This window comes from Callithrix jacchus, chromosome 16 (assembly GCF_049354715.1).
Source record: "Callithrix jacchus isolate 240 chromosome 16, calJac240_pri, whole genome shotgun sequence".
NCBI classification, from domain to species: Eukaryota; Metazoa; Chordata; class Mammalia; order Primates; family Cebidae; genus Callithrix; species Callithrix jacchus.
Window position 1 is genome coordinate 79,816,662 of NC_133517.1, and position 19,863 is coordinate 79,836,524.

At 41.2% G+C, this 19,863-nt stretch overlaps 1 long non-coding RNA gene across 3 annotated transcripts in view; it reads left to right on the forward strand.

The window, feature by feature from the left end:
• LOC118148595 (uncharacterized) overlaps positions 1–19,863 on the forward strand; it is a 74,068-nt gene that overhangs the window by 12,769 nt on the left and 41,436 nt on the right. Inside the window, exon 2 of one of the 3 annotated variants that reach the window (XR_004735484.3) lies at positions 18,938–19,117. The exons of the other annotated variants lie outside the window; for them this stretch is intronic. This is a non-coding gene — a long non-coding RNA (uncharacterized LOC118148595). The remainder of the gene's footprint in view (positions 1–18,937; positions 19,118–19,863) is intronic. 3 annotated transcript variants of the gene reach the window in all.

Below are 19,863 nucleotides of genomic sequence, written 5' to 3' on the forward strand. Positions count from 1 at the left end.
TATAGTGATCTTGGTGGAAGGAAGCCAGAATTATCATGGTGGTGATGATACACTGTATGCATAAATGTGTGTGTGTGTGTATGTGAGAACAGGTATATGTTGTCTGATCAGCCATTGTCCACCACCCCAGGTGGCGATGGTGGGCTACAACCAGCCCCTCTTTATCTCTCAAAGCACATCAACCACTCCTCCCTTACTCTTGCACATTGTGTTCCAACTCCTCTCACTTAGTTTCTCAGACATGCCATGCTTTTCCCAACCTCTGAGTTAGAACATCTCACATGATATTCCATTGTTTGTTTCCCTCATAGTCTTTATCATGACTTACAATGTTTTTATTCAAGTGTTTACTTTTTTGTGGGGGAGGAACGAATTCTTTCTTCATTGACTGTAAACTCTATTTACACGAGCCTCTTGCTCATCATTGTATTGTGGCATATGTTAGGAATTCAACAAATAATCTGAATACATTCTTAAGAGTTTTTGCACAATTTCCATGCTTCCAACTTGCAAGGGATGAAGAGTCAGAGACAGATAGATAATCTACAAGTGAGCTGTCTAACCCAGCGTAGACACACAATGACATGGATAAAAGGTATAAGACCAAAGAGAAACAGATGGGGCAAACCAGTGAAAGATGAGGCTGGACATGCATTGTTCAAGATATGTCCTGAGCCAAAATACGGGCTCTGGCCTTGACTTCCCATGGTGTCAGGCATGACTGTGATAAGTTCATGTAAAGGGAAAGTGGGAGAAAAACAAATGACAGTTCAGTTAAATTAGATTGTCCCCAAGAAGCAGAAACTGGTTTTGTATCAAGCAATGTTCAAACAGGTGTTAGGAATAGCAGAGGCACTTTCAAGTGTTGGTAGTTGTCAAGTGTGTTTAGCAATACTTTAATCAGTGGCACAAAAAGTCTAATGCACTGCAAAAACTCAAGAACCTAAAAAGTTAACCTGTAATATTTTGTTTCTAAAGTGGTATTTGTTAGAAACTCCTACTGCTGAGATCCATTTGTCTTAGAAAGAAATGGTGAACCAGCATTTACCAGTGGCACTGCAACTGCTAAAGAGCATACAGTTGTGTATCTTAGAGAAGGAGATTCAATTTTATTAGAGGCTCTTCCCATAAGGATCTATTGAATGTCCTAGGAAGTGCTAAACAGCATAACACTTAAGCAGAAATTTCACACTGGCAGAGAGAGAGAGAGAGAGAGAGAGCGAGCGCAAGCACTGGTGCTCACCAACATCTTGTGTCTCTTTCCTCCCAGACACTATACTGAATGATATTTCCCAAAAACTTCTCATTTAGTGGAGACATGTGCCAGAGTGTGCACAGAAGGGAGGGTGGCCTTTTCCTGGACTGGCCCATAGAATCAAAGACTAGCCCATGGAAGACCATGCACAATGGATCCTTCATTGGCCCATGATGTGAATGAGAAAGAAACTATTACCATGCTCATCCATGGAGATTTGGAGATATCTGCAGTAGTTAACCTCCTCTGACTAATATATCCATTGTTCTACAAGACAAGGTCTGAAATCAAGGATTTTTCAAAGTATCTGATGGCTCTGAGGACATGCTTCATTGCCTTGAACACAGTAACACACTGCAGGATGACCTCCAGGTTGTATTTACAAACAGAAAATAGTTTAACCTAAGAGAGTGAAAAGAGGCAATTCACACTTTAACACTACCAGCAGGTGACCCATGGTTTTGTGTGAAGGAGGGGGGCAAACTACTAATTTGGTTAAAATGTATACATTTTACAGTATTTGGTCACAGGCTAATCACTCATAATATTTCATACCCTTGTTTATCTGAAAAATTGGAGTTGCATTGAATCTAAGATTCCAAGGATAGTTTTACACCTACACAAGTCTTCCATTTCAGTGCAGAAGGGTCAGTGCTAAGACAGAACAGGCTGATAAAGGAGCCTGCTCAGAACAGATTTAACTCATCTTACACAGGAGGGAAGGGCTAATGTCAAGGCAGTCTTAGCAATGGATGTGCTTGACAAGTGGTCAGGTTCCTTGGAAGCTGAGCCTGAGATAGGGATTCTTATGCAAGTCAGTTATTGAAGCTGTTCTCCCCATGAAATCTATGGGGTACTGGAAGAAGTAAAGGAAAGATATGGTTTTGAGGGAAGCCTAGCTACATCCTGATCTCATGAAGAGCTCTGAGGCATGAATGGTACCACAGAGATGTCTCACCTTGAGGCATCAGTCTGTCATTTGCTGTAAATTGTCTGAGATAGAGAATTTAATTCCCAGACATTTCTGTGCAAGGAAATTCCATGGACCAATGGCAATTCTCCAGAAAAGGATAAAGCTAGGAATTGTCGGCCAGTAACACTCACAATACCTGGAAAATGCGTGCAGTGCCCCTGTAAAAGAGATTGGGTGGAGGGGGCCCCAATCATCTACTTCAGTCTCCTACTTCCCTTGCTCATATCCACTTACTTTCATAGTATGTTTAGCCCATTCATACAAAGCTTCTCTGGGATTCTTCGATTACAGTGTCTGGGGAAACTTAACCATGCTGGGCATTAATGAAGCTTATATCCCAAGACTATAATTGGTCCCCATCATCTCCCTCCTTCAGAACCCTTTCTGGATCCCCCTTCCTCTAGGCTAGCTGGGCAAAATGGTTTGCCTGGTAGAGTGACCCTGACCTTCATCCTTGAGCAGTTTAAGCCCCTGGTTCCCAGGTTCTTATCAAGCTCTGGTTTCTGTCCCTGCCTGTGTACAACTAAAACTGAGGATAGGAGTACCAAGAAGTACCTAGTGAATCCCTGAGTTCTAGACATATTTTTCACAGCCCTTACTCCATAGCAGAAGCTCCATGTCTTCATGCTAATCCAAGTTAGTTACCTCTGACCACGTGTTAACTCCTTTCTGTTGCTGTTGGTTTACTCGTACAAGGGGCCCAAAGTGATCTGGCAGAAGCAATAGTCTTAAGTTCAGTGTCAGTCTTAGTGAATCCCTGATGGAAACATTCTCTCTGGAAACAAGGAACTCTATAACAATACAAACTAAAGTTACAGAGATGAGAAGCACACACTCCCATCCAGGTCACTGAAAGTGATAGAGAGCATGACCATTTCTACTTCACCCCTTGGTTCCTGGACCTGTGTATATGTTACTCGTTGAGCACATAGGACCATACCACTCTGTGCTCTTGCCCTGGAATCTGATACTGTTTTTTAATTACTGTCTTGGCCAAGATGGTTCTGCCTACTGCTAAACTTGCCCATTCCGATGACACATTTGAGAAGTGAAGGAATACTCAGTTCCAGGCTTCCTGTCGGACACACTGAGCCAATACTCATTATTGGTTCCCCATGAAACTTTAATCTTTCATGTAGGCCATAATGGCACTTTGGTTCTCCATGTTCTGTATTAAACCCAGTATACAACAACCCTCAAAAGATCTGGATATCTCCCTTTCCCCACTATATTGTTACTCAAGGAAACAGCTATAGGTCATTCTGGGGAAGGGCTGCATATATTTGCTGTGGTGTTATATAATTCTTCTTCTCCTTAACTGATGAGTTCTAGATTTGAGAATCAGCTCAGCTCTGGAAAATAGGCAAAGGATCATGAATTTCCTCTGGGGCAGCTGACCTTAGCATTCTTTTTATTCATCCTTGATTCCTTTGGATAATCTACATTAAGAAATACCCTCGTTGGTTGCCCATCTATTAAAGCCTTTAAAATACCATTATGTACTAACCATATCTATAAATCCTCATGGTTTAGAGCCATGAGGCAGCAATTTCAACCTGGATGCCAGCAAGGTAGTTGTGCCCATCTTGTTCCTGGTGGTTGAATGATGCCACCTGGCCTCTGCCACTCTGCACCATCATCACCCACATTGCTGGCAGAAAGGCCAGTTTTATAATAGCATTGCCCATTGTCAGTCCTGATTTACAGAGGACAGACACGAATGAGCTTTTCAACAATGCTGCTGTCCCCAATACCAGAACCTTGAAAAAACAAGTTGTTCTTTGGATCGTCTAGAGGAGCAAAGGCAGATGATGAATTCTGGTCATATCCAGTTTTTGCTTGCTTACATCTGAGTTTTTTGATTCTTTTCTCCATATTCTATGCCTAAAATTCTGGCAACTCTACTGCATTTAATGTGACCATTACTTTTTCCAATCTCTGAGAACCACCCCAGCAGTGTATCAGATACAGTTCTTGGGTCCTTACCAAGATACAAAGTCCTGTGTCAGGGAAGGTGTCATCAAATCCATAAATTATTTCTTTCCAGCTTTTTATCCCTGACAAAACCCTCAATCCTCTCCTGGGCTTAAATTTTTTCCTACTGATGCTCTGATTTTGCATAAAGAGTCTTGTCAAAACAGAATCACATCCCCTCCTGAAGTTTTCCAACTCTTACAATTGTGTTCTGGGCTTGATTTTCAGCACAATTGTCTCTCCAACCACCGGAGGTGACGGTCTTTTAAAACAGCATCAAGGAGGCTTTCTGACGTTCACACCTTGCCTTCATACTGTGATTAACCTACCTAAATGTGCATTTTCTCTCTTTATAAAGCAGCTACCCAATTGTATAATTCTTATAATTACCTCTGCCTCAATACTTCTCAAAGTCCAAGGGTAATGCACAGAAGCCAGTGTATGCCCTTCTACCCGTATTCCAACCCATTTCATTCTAGGTGAAAGATTCAAGTACAGCTACACATGCCAGGGACTCTCAATAATCCATCTGCCTCTGAGGATGGGGCTTTCATTACCATACAGAGCTGAAGATGAAGACTCTTGTACAATTAATTTATTAGGAGAGTGTTCCCAGGAGAAACCTTTAAAGAAGTGAGGATGCAGGATATGACAGGGGAAGAAGTTAAGCAAAGACAACACTAGCTGAAATCTAGTCTAATCCTGTTCATATAAGGAGCTCTGGTAACTGACACCACAGAATTGCTCCAGTTTGAGCCAAGGGGTCCAGACTTTTGTATGTTTGGATCATTATGTCACTGGCTATTGCCTACCCACAAGGAGGGGTTATGTAACCTTCCAGACATCCAGAGATGAGGTAGCTCCTGAGAGCTAAGGGTAATTTTCAAGATAATGGTACAGCCATGTGCCCTTAGAAGTTAACACTTGCTAAAGCTGGAAGATGAGCACACCAACCTTATAAAGGGATCTGGGCAAGGTGCCATTAGTTCTATTGTAACAAAAGAGGTCTCTATAGGTTGAATAGTCCAGAAAAAGCTTTGATAATTTTGGAGAGCCTTAAACGCTGTCTGAGAAGAATGAGTGTTATGTCCATGGTCTTTGGTGTGTCAAATAGTTAGTTCATGCATTAGTTTATGCATTCATTCAGCAAATATGTTTTGCATGCCTATTAGGTACCAGACACGGCCCTTCTAGGCACTGTGTAGGCAGCAATGAAACAGAAAGACATGGTTCCTGACCTTAAAGGGCTTACAGCCTAGTGAGGGAAATAATTGCAGCACCAGTGGTGTTGCACTGTGTATGCTTTAGCAATTGCCAATTAAATAATATGCACTCAGAAAGAAAAAAATCATTAAGCATTTAAATGGGGTGGGCTCTTTTGTCCTACATCAACTCAGTGAACACATTCTCTGAATGTAGTAGAAAATGGGAAATGTGAAATAGCTATTTTCTCAATCTTAACCTAACCTAATCAGAACCTAGCCAGTAACTCTACTAAAATATTTTTTTCAGTTTAATTGTTAAAGTTGGTTTATTCCAACTACTGTTTCTAAAAAATAAGAAGGCAGACAGTGAATGGAGGAGTACTCAGTTCTAGAAGCTTTTGAGTAGATACAATGTGTGTGGCTTGATGTGAAATTTCAGCTGGATTTAGATTTTCATAATTTATTCTACCCACTTTTTATAGGTGCCTGCAAGCCCCGTAATATTATTGCATTAACCTGCATTTTTTGTTAAGTATAGCTTATGTGAAGCAATTTGAGACCTGAAGTAGGCAGACTTTGAGTAGGGGAAATGCTAGTTTCTTTAAGAGACAGCATACAAATAACCCTTCTTAGGTTTATTCAAGCCCAGACTGATTTGCTGATTCTGGGTCCTTGGCTTCTGTTCTGCACTGGAGGAAGAGAGCTCAGTCTTTATATTGATTGGTTAAGGACGAGCTTGAGTCAGCTGATATGCGGCAATGGCAGTATTGAGTTGTTCAGTTGTATTTGTGGCTTGCCTAGAAATGAAAGCTTTTTATTGTATTATTGTGAGGATGGGTAATGAAAGCAAGTAGTCATCGAAGTTATTGATGGCTTTGTGTTTTGAATCAGCAACTAGGGTACACAGTGCTAGTTGATTTGCTAGATTTAGCCATAAAGTATAAATAAGAATTAATTGGTGAAATGCTTGTTAATAGATCATAATAATGCATTCTTTCCTTTTCTATTGGAGAACATTTCAGCCCTTGAAAAGGAATTTAGGAAGATCAATATTCTGTTTGAAGCATATTTTTACAAAAAATCCATCAGGGTCAGAGAAACTATGGAGTTACATGACATCTACTGACGGTAGAGAATATCACAATTCAGGCTGCACTGAGAGATTACGTCCCCCACCTATAAATATTTGTAACAGATATCTGCATGTGGAAATATAGTGGCTCTGGTCTGCAACTGGAAACCTAGAGCCTGAAGTTCCCTAGTCACCTCTTACTCTTGCTGGGGATCAGATGGGAAGTGCTTGGGCCCAGGAGTGAGTGTTCGATTTAACTTCTTTCATGCTGAAGGATGATGCCAGCAGCCTGCCTCCAGCCCTGCCAGAGAGCAGCCTACAAGAGATTTGTGGGCTGTATTGTACACAGGAGCAAAACACATCACTGTCGTTCTCCTAGAGGGGTGCTGCTTGCTCTCACAAATCTAGCATAACTCAGAAAAAGCTCTAGATCCATTGTAGCTAGGCAGAGAAAATGAAATTCCCAAGATAGGGAAGAAATTAAGATTCTTGCTATATCCGTTGTCCTTTGCCACAATAATGCTGTATAAAAACAACCACAAACCTCAGTGGCATATATTAGTAAATGCTTAGTTTTGCTTACGCATCTATGGGTTGGTGAGGTGCTGTTGCTAATCTGGGTCAAGCCTGGCTGACCTCATCTAGGCCCACTCATGTGTGTGGTCAGCTGTCAGGTCAGCTGGGGCCTGGATGTCTATGATGGCCTTGGCTGAGATGCCTTGCCTCTGTTCCATGTGGCCTCTCATTCTCTGGCAAATGAATCTTGGATTGTCCACATGGTGAGGTCGAGCTCTAAGGGCATCCAAAGACTGTTGTTGAGGCCTAGGTTTGGAACTGATAGGGCTTCACTTTCCCTGCATTCTATCAGCTGAAGCAACCCACAAGGGCAACCTAGGTTCAAGGTTGTAGGAAGAGCTTCAAAATCACATACGGGCTGGGTGCGGTGGCTCACCCATGTAATCACAGCACTTTGGGAGGCCGAGCTGGGTAAATGACTTGAAATCAGGAGTTGGAGACCAGCCTGGCCTATATGATGAAACCCTGTCTCTACTAAAAATACAAAAATTAGCCAGGCATGGTGGTTCATGCCTGTAGTCCCAGCTACTTGGGAGTCTGAGGCGGGAGAATCTCTTGAACCAGGAGGTAGAGGTTGCAGTGAGCCAAGATCATGCCACTGTACTCAGGCCTGGGCAACAGAGTGAGACTCCGTCTCAAAAAAAAGCATTACATACAAAGGGCACAAATTCAAGAAGGAGTGGAGAAGTAGAGCCATTTTTGCAATCAATTTACCATACCCAATTGTGCATAAAAGTTCCAGGTTAAAGGACAGTTTATCTCTGAATGGTTCATGATGAGTCAGTCAAAGCTAGACCAGACCTCTGTGAGAGGAATCAGTATTTCTGTGTCAGTCCTTTCTGAACTAATTTTATAGAGTAGCCACCCTCTGACACAGTCAGAATTTGTCTTTGGTGTCCTGGTTGCTCCTCTTTGATCTATCCTTCAGTTATTTTCCACTTTTCATACCTGCTCTTCAGCTGTTTTTAGGAAAGAAGTTTATGAGTTATTTCCCACTGGGGTATAAGTGATGGACAAAGACAAAGTGCATTGAGTCTCACTGTGCTTTTTCATAGTGTGAACCAAAAGGAATTGCGTGCTAGGGGGTAGAGTTTTAGGCATTGGACAATAAGCTGGCGCTGGGCAGGAAGTGTCCTTCTTCTGGAATTGCCTCCCTGTAGAAGAGCAGGGCTGTGTTGACAGAGATCTGGGCTCAAATGAGGCTAAACTGCTCAGTAGATACATAGGTGTTGGCAATTTACTTAACCAATAAAATAGGAATAATAATATATGCATCAAGGCTTCATGTAAAATTCATAACAGGCTCTTTGCTGTGTCTGGGAAAAAGTAGGTTCATAGCAAAATTCATTCCTATATCATGCCATCTCATATGATCCTCTATCTTTGGCTCTACGTGAGGAACTGACTCCACTGTTGTAGCTGAAGGTAAGAGAGGTAAGCCAGGGTAAGAGAGAGCAGCAAACTGAAATTGGGTATCTCTCAATTGGCAGACACTGTGTTTATTGGTCACTGAGGATATAAACATGTCTATGGAATGGTCCCTGCCAGCAAGGAATTTATGGTATAGTGGTATGTAGGAATGAGACCAGGAACTTGCTCATCTGGTTAATGAATTCAGTGCTCTAACCTTACTCACTGACTTTTCACGACCTTCTCTAAGAACCTGATTGCTGAGAGAAGAAAATATCCCACACTGAGAATGCCAGTTCAGCAGTGGGCAGGGGCACAGAGATGGAACAGGAGATTTGTCAGATGAACATGAGTTAACAAGGTAAAGTTTCTCACAAGGTGCCTAGGACACAGTAGGTCTACAAAACACTGGCTTTCTTCTTCCTTATAGTGGCCTCAGCTGAGGCCCAGCCATGTCAACTTTATTATTGACATTCCAGTATAACAAATTCAGAGTTAAAAAGTACCCAATTACTAACATAATTGTCAACTCCTTGAGGGCAAAAACTTTAATTTTTCTTCTGAGTGTTGTTAACATCTGCTTCACATATACACACATATGTTTTTAAAAAGACATATGATTCTAAAGGGATTATATAAGAAAGTTCCTTTGTGGTGATGGAATGATTTTTTATCTTGATTGTGGTGGTGGTTACACAAACCTGTACATGTGACAGAACAATACAGAATCACACACATATCCATGCAAGTATGTAAACACTGCACAATCTGAGCAAGTTCTGTAGATGGAACTAACATCAATGTCTTGGCTTTGATATTTCACTATAGATTTGTAAGATGTTCCCATTGGAGGATGCTGAGGAAAGGGCACACCAATTCTCTGTATTATTTTGAAACTTCCAAGGAAAGGGCACACCAATTCTTTATATTATTTTTGAAACTTCCTTTGAGTCTATAATTGTTTTAGAATAAAAGGTTTAAAAAAGGTGTATTCATATTATTTATGTCTTCTAGCAACTGCTGTTACCAATTCGGTGTTCTTAATCTACTCTTTGCTTATCTTTTTCTCTTGAGGAATCCAGGTTTGCTTATCATTATGTTTCCAGGTCGAGTCTGGCACTCAGCAAGTGGTTTTCAAATTATTTAATGAACACTTGCGTGAACAACTACACGAATGAATAAATAGACAAATCTGTTTTTGGGAAATCTAAGGCTTAGCTTAATTAATTAAGTCCAATTAATTAAAATTAGTGAAGGCCACTTGCTTAAGTTCACACAGTTGGTGGTGGCTTTAGAATCTGCTGATACCCGCTACTGCCTAGGAGATGACAGCATTAGGAAAGCAGGTCAGTTACCCAATGTCTAATGACTGTATATTAAACCAAATGACTGCCCACTCTGACTGTTCTTTAAGGGACAACATGTATCTGAGATTAAAGTGAAGCAAATGAAGCCTCACTCATGCTGTAGATTTTCCCTTCCCCCTAGAATGGTCTGTGCTTACCTATGGCAGCAGGACCAGCTGCCCTGATATGTGGAGAACACCACAGAGGGAAAACTTGCTCTGAGGTTTCATCAACTGCCAATGCCATGCACTGTCATTTTAATATTTCCCATTTGACTTTCCATCCACAAAATACTTTGCTGCTGTTAACTAATTACTCTTCTCTGATCAGAGTCGATAGCTGTCCAGTGCACTACCTTTAAATATTTAACTGTGTTCAGAAAAGGATTAAAAGAAAAAACACGAATTGTCCAGGTGAGTGTACGACACCATCAAATGCCATACAGCATTTTCCGTTTTCCTCTAACCAGGGTTATGTTGCTTTGCAGAGCAAAGCCCAGAGATGACAGGAGACGCTATAGGAAGCAGAGAAAGGTTACCACGTGGTCATTGTATTCCCAGCTTAAAATTGCTCAGTGGTTTTCCTTTGCTTTTAAAAACTGCACGTTTCTCACCAAAGCTCACAAGGTTTTAAGTTATCTGGTGTTTGCCTCCTGCACCCCTCTTTCCCTTTACTGAGCTCCCCATTGTTCTCTATTCTCTGGTCCCATTGGCCTTTTCTGGCTCCCCACATTCTCGCTGTCCCTTCCCACACACGAGCCCTTTCCCAGGCACATAGTTATTCCTTGTCCTTCCCTTCGTACCGCCTTCACATATTCCTGCTGTAATACCAAGTTGTCAGAAAAGACTTTTCTGATCCATCCTGAGCTAAATTAGGATATCCTATTTTACACTCTCAGAGTACTTGATAATTTTTTTCTAGCCATTGTCATAAATGTATTTAAACAAAACGAATTATATAATTTGCTGTTTTTTGTCTGCCTTCTTCTCTATTCTGTAGGCTCCATGAAATTCTGTAGGCTCCATGAAATTCTGTGGCACTAGTACAAATGAATATTTGCTGAAAAAAATAAATCCATGAATGAACCAATGAATTAATTTCATGGATTAAGACAGAGGGTGGGAGGAGGTGAGTAGTGACCTCCAAAGCAACACTTCATGCCTCCTCTTCAGCTGTGGAGTCAGCTACCCACAGAGAACTTGAAAGGCTTCCCCAGAATCTTTATCAGCGATAAAGGCCATGAAAACAGTAGATGCCTTGTGCTATTGTAGATTGCTGGAGATGAAGTTAACTTAAAATTTTATGGGAGAATGAAAGAAAAGGAAGAAAATAAAAATGCAAGGTTATAAACCACCTCTTCATGATTGCAGAGCTCCTAGCCTGAGTTAAATGGGGTGACCAATATTCTCACTTCTAATTCCCTACTGAGTAAAAGAAAAATCTCAGGTGTAGAAATATAACTTTTTGATGTGAGTTTAATAGAGTTATTTGTACTTTGAGTGAAAAAATATAATGCATATCATATATAAAAATATAAAGCATATTTTTCTTGAACAGGTACTTACATTAAAAAAATTACTCCTTAAACTCCGTAGCCTGACAAAATTGCTTCTTCCTGGGGTCACTTGCCTTCTTTCGAGTCTCATTTTGCATCTTAGAAATCCTGCACGGAGTTCTGTACAAGGTCACCTGCGTCACTGACTGCCTTGTGATTTTTTTTTAACTTTTAGGTGTTTTATCTTCCCAAGTCTCAAAAATCCAGTTTTGCTCCCACAGAGGATTTTTCTGACAAGAGTGGGTTCCTTCTCATGTTTATGCTAGCTTTTATTTCTGAATGTCTTATATGAAGTATAAAAATATAAATAGAAGCATGAATAATAATATTAACATATATGAATGTCTTAGTCTGTGCAGGCTACCATAACAAAATGCCACAGACTGGGTTACTTAAACAACAGAAATTTATTTTCTCACAGTGCCAAATGCTGGAAGTCCAAGATCAGGGTTCCAGCATGGTCCAGTTCCGGTGAACACGCTGTTCCTGGCTTCCAGACATCCACCTTCTCACTGTGTGCCCACCCAGCCTTTCTCTGGTGTGTATGTGTGTGTGTGTCTGCACACACACACGTGTAGAAAGAGCAAGAAATCTCTCTCTTCTTATAGGGCTACTGCCCCATCAGGTTAGGACTTCTCCCTTATGACTTTATGTAATCTCCTAATGAACTTCACCATCTGCAAATTCAGCCACGTGAGTTAAGACTTTAACATATGAATTTGGGGGTGAGGACAAATTTGATCCATAGCAATGGACAAGCATTTGAAGTTTAGTAACAAATTCTCTTTACATTTATTTTTTAGCTTTTTTGAAATGGAGTCTCACTCTGTCACCCAGACTGGAGTGCAGCGGCGCCATCTTGTCTCACTTTAACCTCTGCCACCCAGGTTCAAGCAATTCTCCTGCCTCAGCCTCCCAAGTAGCTGGGATTACAGGCACCAGCCACCAAGCCTGGCTACTTTTTGTATTTTTAGTAGAGATGAGGTTTTGCCACATTGGCCAGGCTAGTCTCAAACTCCTGACCTCAAGTGATCTGCCCGCCTCAGCCTCCCAAAATGCTGGGATTACAGGCATGAGCCACTGCACCCAGCCTCATTACATTTGTTATGTGGTTTTACCCCATTATGTATTTCCAAAAGATTCAAATACATTATTTTATTTGATTGGGGATTGATGTTTATGGATTTCAGGTTTCAAAACACTTAGAATTAAAAGAGATAAAGTGACGTTTCAAGGCTATAAGGCAAAGAAGTTGCAAGGCAGGAACTTGTTTCAGTCTGTTTTCATACTGCTGTAAAGACATACTCAAGACTGGGTAATTTATAAAGGAAAGAGGTTTAATTGACTCACAGTTCCACATGGCTGAGGAAGCCTCAGGAAACTTACCATCGTGGCAAAAGGCAAGAGAGAAGCAAAGGCATGTCTTACATGGTAGCAGGTGAGAGAGTGAAGGAGCAAAGGAGGATGAGCCCCATATAAAACCATCAGATCTCATGAGAACTCACTATCTAGAACAGCATGGGAAAAACTGCACCCATGATCCCATCATCTCTCACCAGATTCTGCCCTTGACAGGTGGGGATTATGAAGATTACAATTTGAGATGAGATTTGGGTGGGGACACAAACAAACTATGTCAGGACTAGAGCTCTGATTTCCCGACTCCCTATCCAGAGTTCTTTCAGGGAGACTCTGATTCCCAATCTTATTTGACCACTGCGCCACTTTTCTCAGAATGCCAATACTTTTAGGATAATCTATAACATTTAGGATAATCTATATCTAATTTCATAGCTGTGAGACTTATGGGAAGAGGCTGAACTAGAATTCCCCCAGGAACAAGAACCAATGAGAATCATTGGTGATTCAGGGAGGCCTGTTTTCTTTTATGAAAAATTGGCAAAGCTATTTAATCTTTTGTTGTAAGGGTTGACATTACTAGTAGGAAGGCATGACTTGTGGCACTAGAAAACCCTTCTTTGTTCAGAATTGTCTTTCTTTTATTTAGCCATACTGCCAAACAGTCCACCAGTAAAAAGAATTGTGTCCTATTCCAGACCTTTATACACAAGGGTCCCTACTTCAATCTCTTCTTGTTCAATAAGAACCTGTGTCCTGTTCCTGAAATTCTGCTGGTTCCCTTCACTGTTCCCCCCCTTAACCGAGGCTCCTGATCACCTACCACATCTGCCTTGTTGAATGACCTTCTAAGATAGATGCACTATTGTTTCCAACTTTAATTTTTGCTGTTTACTTCACATTCAGAGAGCATTCTGAGTTGCATACCTTTGCCCAGGCAGAGATGTGCCTGTGACTAGGACTTGATGATTTCATTGGTATCTCAACCTCCCTCTCTTCCCAGGGCATTGTCTGCACTTCAGTAGCTTTTGTCACCTCTTCCTCCTATGGCCCATGCATTACTCAGTACTTGGAAAATGATGGCTTTTGTCATTCCAATGGGCATTGGTTGGCTTAACTCAATAAATCCCTTCCTACAGTCAGAATGAGACCACAGCAGAGTCCTGGCAATCCAAGCAACACTCATCTGATAACTGGTGGCATTGAATTCAGCTTTCTTTGCACATAGGCATGAGGTTCTATAAGCTGAATTTACCTATTTACCAAAAAAATTACTGAGTACAGCTATGCCTCAAGCACTTTGCCTTTCATTTGGAATATACAGTAAAATAAAACACAGTCCCTGTGCTCATACAGCCTGTGAGCCTAGTGGGAGAGACAGATGTTTGGACAACTAATTACAATTCTTACGATTCACTATGCTGTGTGCAGAATCAGGGTTCTTCCTTTATGGATGCGTGTTGTTGACGGCACAAGCTGGCCAGTACCTGTTTCATCCATTTACCAAATGCATAAAGGGCATGCGTTTTATGTCAGGTATTTGGTTAGACCATAAGAACACAGAGACAAATAGAATAAGGGCTCCATTTTTGCAGCTCAAGGTCTTTTTTGAGGCTTGGATGAGTCTTGGTCACATGGCACATGAATCTCTGAATGCAAAAATTTCTAATAGTGGCTTGGGTTATGAATGTGAAAGGAATAGATTTAGTATAGTTTTCAGATCTTGCCCAAAGATGCAATGTGATTTATACAACTCACAGGAGAATGTAATGGTTAAGATCACAAACTCTGTAGTCAGATGTCTTTGTACCAGGCCTGGCCCTGACCTTTACTGATGTGTGACCTTAGGCACGTTATATAACCTCTCTGTGCCTCAGTATCTTCATCTATAAAATGAAGACAATAATAGCACCTACTTCACAGCATTGTTGTGAGTGTCAAGTGAATTCATTTATATCAAGTGCTTAGAACAATGCCTGGCCTAAAGAAAGTTCTCAGTAAATGGTAGCTATTGTTATTAGTATCAAATTATGCTTGCATAAAGTTTCCCATTATATAATGCCTCTCCAGTGGAGCAGGGAAGATGCCAAAAGCATTATTAGAGCCTTATTCAGACATGGTATTCACTGGTATTCTTTTCCTTTCCCAATCCCAAAGTGTGTGTGAAATTGGCTGTTAAATTTTGCACTCGTTTGAATATTGGCTTCTTACAAAAGGATTGAGCTCTGAATTCTAGTTTGGTTTTCTCTGAATCTTCTATATCCTGAGACTCTTTAGTTAACCTCTACCAGCCTCAGTTTCCTAAAATGGAGATAAAACAGCTGACCTTCCTGTGAAACCCAAAGAATACTAGACAGGAAGGTATATCCACCTGCTTCTGAGTCCATGTTCAGTCTCTGCTTCTTCCTGCTAGGGAGGCAGAGGTGCAGAAAGAGTCCAGGAGGCCTCATGTGGGTGATGGCCTTTCAGGCCCCGTGTAGGAAGGGTCCATGCTCATTTGCCCTATCTCAGTTCCTTGAACTAGAATTTTTCACAAGAGACTGAAGAGGCTCAAAACAAAAAAATACGTATTTATTTGCAAATAATGTATTTTCTCCTATAAATTAAATGTTACCCAGATTACTAAATAGTTAAATTAACCATTATGACCAGTTACCAGCAAGCTGCCAATCACTCCTCAACAAGTCAGGGTCTCAGCCTTGTTCCTGTGACTTCTTGACCTTGAGTTTCCTTTCTTTTTTCTCCACAAATTTGTTCTAGGATACTTCTTGTCTCCCTCTGGGTTCATCCAGTATGCAGATTTTGCTCTCCTAATTGCCTGTCTTCAGACATTCACTTTCCTTTTACCTGTATGCTTTCTTACCCGTCTTGTCACCGGCCTTCCCCTCGTCCCTCTCCAGCCCCTGCATGCCCTGTGCGTTGCCTTCTTGGTTTAGCTTTGCTTTGCTGCCTTTGATTCCCTTTGCCTCCTCGTTTCCTTCTGGTCTGCTCTGTGAGTCTAGGCTTGATCCCTATGACACAGCTTATTTTCCAGCCTTCTCTGAGGTCCTCCTTGGCACAAAGGTTGTCTCTTCAGTGGTCATTTGTCCTCCAAGGACAAGACGCTTGTCACTGGTTTCACAGCTAAACCATGCTCTGGCAACCAAGTCCTCGGGTGACTTTTGTTTGCTGTACTCTTTTGTCTTAACAGGGTGGGGTTATTCTTTGGGATGGAATAAACTAGCTTCCTAGATTTAGTTTCCTAAGTAAACCCTTACCAAACCAAAGCACATACTTTATCTGAGATGCCCATGACAGCCTTACAATGACTCCCTGAAAAAGGCTGACAGAAATCAAAGGATCCAGGCAGGCTGGAAGCAGCAAGAGCATAAAACCCTCCATACTTATAATCCTTTCTTATCCATTCTGTATGGTTTATAAAACACATTTTGGATACAAAAAGGGATATATGAGTACAGTTGTTTTGTCCATAGAACCGTATTTCTTTTTAAGAGTGCAGCTGGGGTAAGAGAAAGAAACAGAGGTAGAGAAAATATCTGAAAGGAAAAATTCAAGCATCCTCCATTTGACTTTTGCTAAAAAAAAAAAAAAATAGAATTTCTCAGCTTTGGAGAAAGTACTAAGTGTTTTGACTTTACATACTTTCAAATAAAAGAAATATATACATACTCCATAATGATCTAAGCCTAGTATTAATCAAAGAAAGCACTTGAATTATAATAAAACCTAATAATGTATTGAGCAAGTATTATGTACCTGGTACTTTCCCAAAATCGATTTATCTATTTATATAGTAATCTAATTTAATATTCTCAGCGATTGGAATAAGGGTTAGGGATCTTTATTATTTTTACTTTCAGATGAGGCAACTGAGGCACAAAGAGGTAAATTAAACACACTTAAGAGGACAATGATCATGGATGATGCAGCAAAGATTCGAATCCAAGCATTTGGTTTCCAGAACGTGTCTTTTTAACTCTCTGAAAGGGCTGGCAGTATTCCTAGGCTTACCCTTTCTTATATAAGCTTGCATTGTACTTAAAAGACTGCTGCCACTCTAGCTGTAAATTAAAGTCCTCTCAACTGGCCTTAGCTAGGCAGTAAGGCTCATGGGTGTTCAGTCTGCAGAGATCTGACACTGTGCCAGCAGGCAGAGCTAGTCTGCTCAGCTTTGCTTACTTAAAGTTGAAGAAGGGGCTGATTGGGCTGGCTTATGTTATTTTTATTTTGTCTTATCACGTTGGGGTACCCTGTCCCACAGTGTGATGCTGTGATGTGGGAACAGACAACCAGGCCCAAGGTCCCCATGCTGAACATACCATCCATCTTCAAGACGTTGTGAAGAAGGAGTGACTCTGTGATCGGGAGAGACTCCTCTTTGGGTCCTGCGATTGCCGTCCAATCCAAAGACAACTGTAGACAGCTATCGTGTATTTGATGCAAATGTGAATCACAGTCTGTCAGGCCTTCTTTGAGTGTGATTGACATATTTACTGTTGACAACGCAAGGTGACTCCTGCCATCCTCTTAGGTATGTGGTCTTTTGCCTGAAGACAACATTCAGGCTGAGAAAGGAATGTGGGATTGTTTTCCAGATGCACATCTGCCTGGGTATTTTTTTTAAACCCTCTTGAGAATTCTCCAGGCTTCTCTTGACTGACAGCTAGCACTGAAGTCTTGTCATCTAAACATGTAAATTTTCTGGCACCTGCATATGCATTGTTTATCAGAAGAGCTTTAAGATCTTGAGTGAGATGGCTCTTTATATCTGTTGGCTCCTTATGCCACTGTGTGTGTGTGTTTTGTTGTTGTAAGTTTGGGTTCCTTGACTGATGGGTGTTCTCTGACTGGAACTGATGAGAAGGGCACCAACTAGAAGTCACATTCCTGAAGTGATGGTAACAAAGGCTCCTCTGGAAAAGTTTTTTTCCTATTTTGGCAAAGCCCAATATTCTGGCCAATCTAGAAGTTTCCAACGTTGTATTCTTCAAGACATTTGGCTTGCAGAATGTTAAGAGGTGTAAAACAAACAATCTCCATAGTCAAATAAGTCTGGAGTGTTCTTTTGACTGCAATGTCTCACTCTTGAAGTTTCTTGGTGTGTAATAAGTGTTTTGAGAAGCTCTTCAGCCAGGATGCTTGAATAACTTTAGCCACATCACCTCAACTAATTAGTTATGAGATACTTTCCAACAGCTCCTATTCATATCTGTTAATACCTATTGTGGTTATAAAGCTGATTATACAAATTGGGTCACTTTGTCATATCTAACTAAATCAGACTTGAAGGGCTGTGGGAAAAGCAGTTGGGCAAATGGCACCAGCTCCAAAACTTTTTCCATAAGCCCAACTTCTATAACCCTAAAATCAGCTTTACCTAGTGACTCAAAGACTGTTCAGAGTGTTCCTGCCAATGATATCTTCTCTGATGAGCCCGCCATAGAGAACTTCTGCCTCCTGCCCATGCTACTTATTGGCTCCCTGACTACACTAAATTCTACCATTGTGATGGGTAATTATTGAAGTGACCTTGAAACACATAAGATTGAGTGGCTTGAGGCCTGTAATCCTAGCACTTTGGGAGGCCAAGACGAGTGGATTGCTTGAGGCCAGGAGTTCAAAACCAGCCTAGCCAACATGGTGAAACTCCGTCTCTACTAAAAACACACACAAAAAATTAGCTGGGCCTGGTGGTGGGTGCCTGTAATCCCAGGTACTCAGGAGACTGAGGCAGGAGATCACCTGAACCCGAGAGATGGAGGTTGCCGTGAGCTGAGACTGCATCACTGCACTCCAGCCTGGGCAACAAGAGTGAAACTCTGTCTTAATAAAGAAAAGAAAAGAAAGATACAAAATCCAGCCTCCCCTGTGTTTTAATGGTTGCAAACCACAGTGGATATTTTAAGTTACTTTTTTACATGCATCAATCACTTCACAACTGTATTTTTGTCCATATGCGGAATTACTAGGTAAATGGCTATGGATTTTATGAAGAATTTTGAAAACTATTACCCAAATTACCTTTCATAAAAGTTTTATCAATTTATGCTTAACTGGCTGTGTTTGAAAGTGACCCTCAGTGGATGGAGTGTACCCTTACCTACATTACAGTTACTATTATTTTACACTCATTATGTGATAGTTCCTGAGAATAAGAGAGGAACAAATAGGCCCTTAACACACACTAGAAACTTCAACCTTCCAACCCTCAGGTAACTCTGGGACTTTCAGATCTATGGAACTGTTGCAATGACAGGATGTCATCAGCTGGCTTGAAAATAACCCAGTGCAGCATCCAAGAGCTTCTGGCACTTCCAGAAAACTGTTCTCCTGGCCAATTCCTGCCTCCACACTTTAACCACGTCTGCACGGGACAGCTTGACAATAGCCTGGTATGTACACACGCAATCACCTCACCTCGCAAATCCAGGGCATATTATCATAAGAAAGGCATAGCCAACAGCCAGATCTGTCTGATCCTTTCATGGAAATGGGTATTGCATTTGTCACAGTCAGGCAAGTCTTACTCCTAAAACAGGACTGGGAAGAAGGTTTGAACAGATTCCGGTATCCTGTGGATCCTAGATAGTATTAGACATCCTGGTATCCCCCAGACCCTGTCATGCCAACACTAAATTAAATAACAAGAATAATAGTTAACATTTATTGAGGCCATACCATACCCCTAGCCTATGCTAGCACGTTATATGCATTACTGAGCAGCCTGAAGGTTTCTGCTAAAGTATAAATTATGTCACCCTTTTCCTGAAACTCTTCACTAGCTGCCTGTCTCACTGAAAATAACAGGCGAGTCCTTATTCTGAATGTCAAAAGATCTACATGGTCTTTATCTTCACCAGCCCTAACCCCAACCCCACCGTAACCTATATGAACTCATCTCTTACCCTGCTCCATCCACACTCCAGCCCCAGGATCTTTGCATGTGTTTCTTCCTTTGCCTGGAATGTTTTGACAACAATATCTAAGGTTACACACCCAAAAGTCTTTACTCACAAGTGACTTTCTCAGTGAGGTCTTCTCTGGCCAATCTATCCATCGGTTTTCACTCTTCCTTTCCTGATTTATTTTTTCTTCATAGCACTGATCATGATCATGAAGCTTAATTTATCTAGTGTCC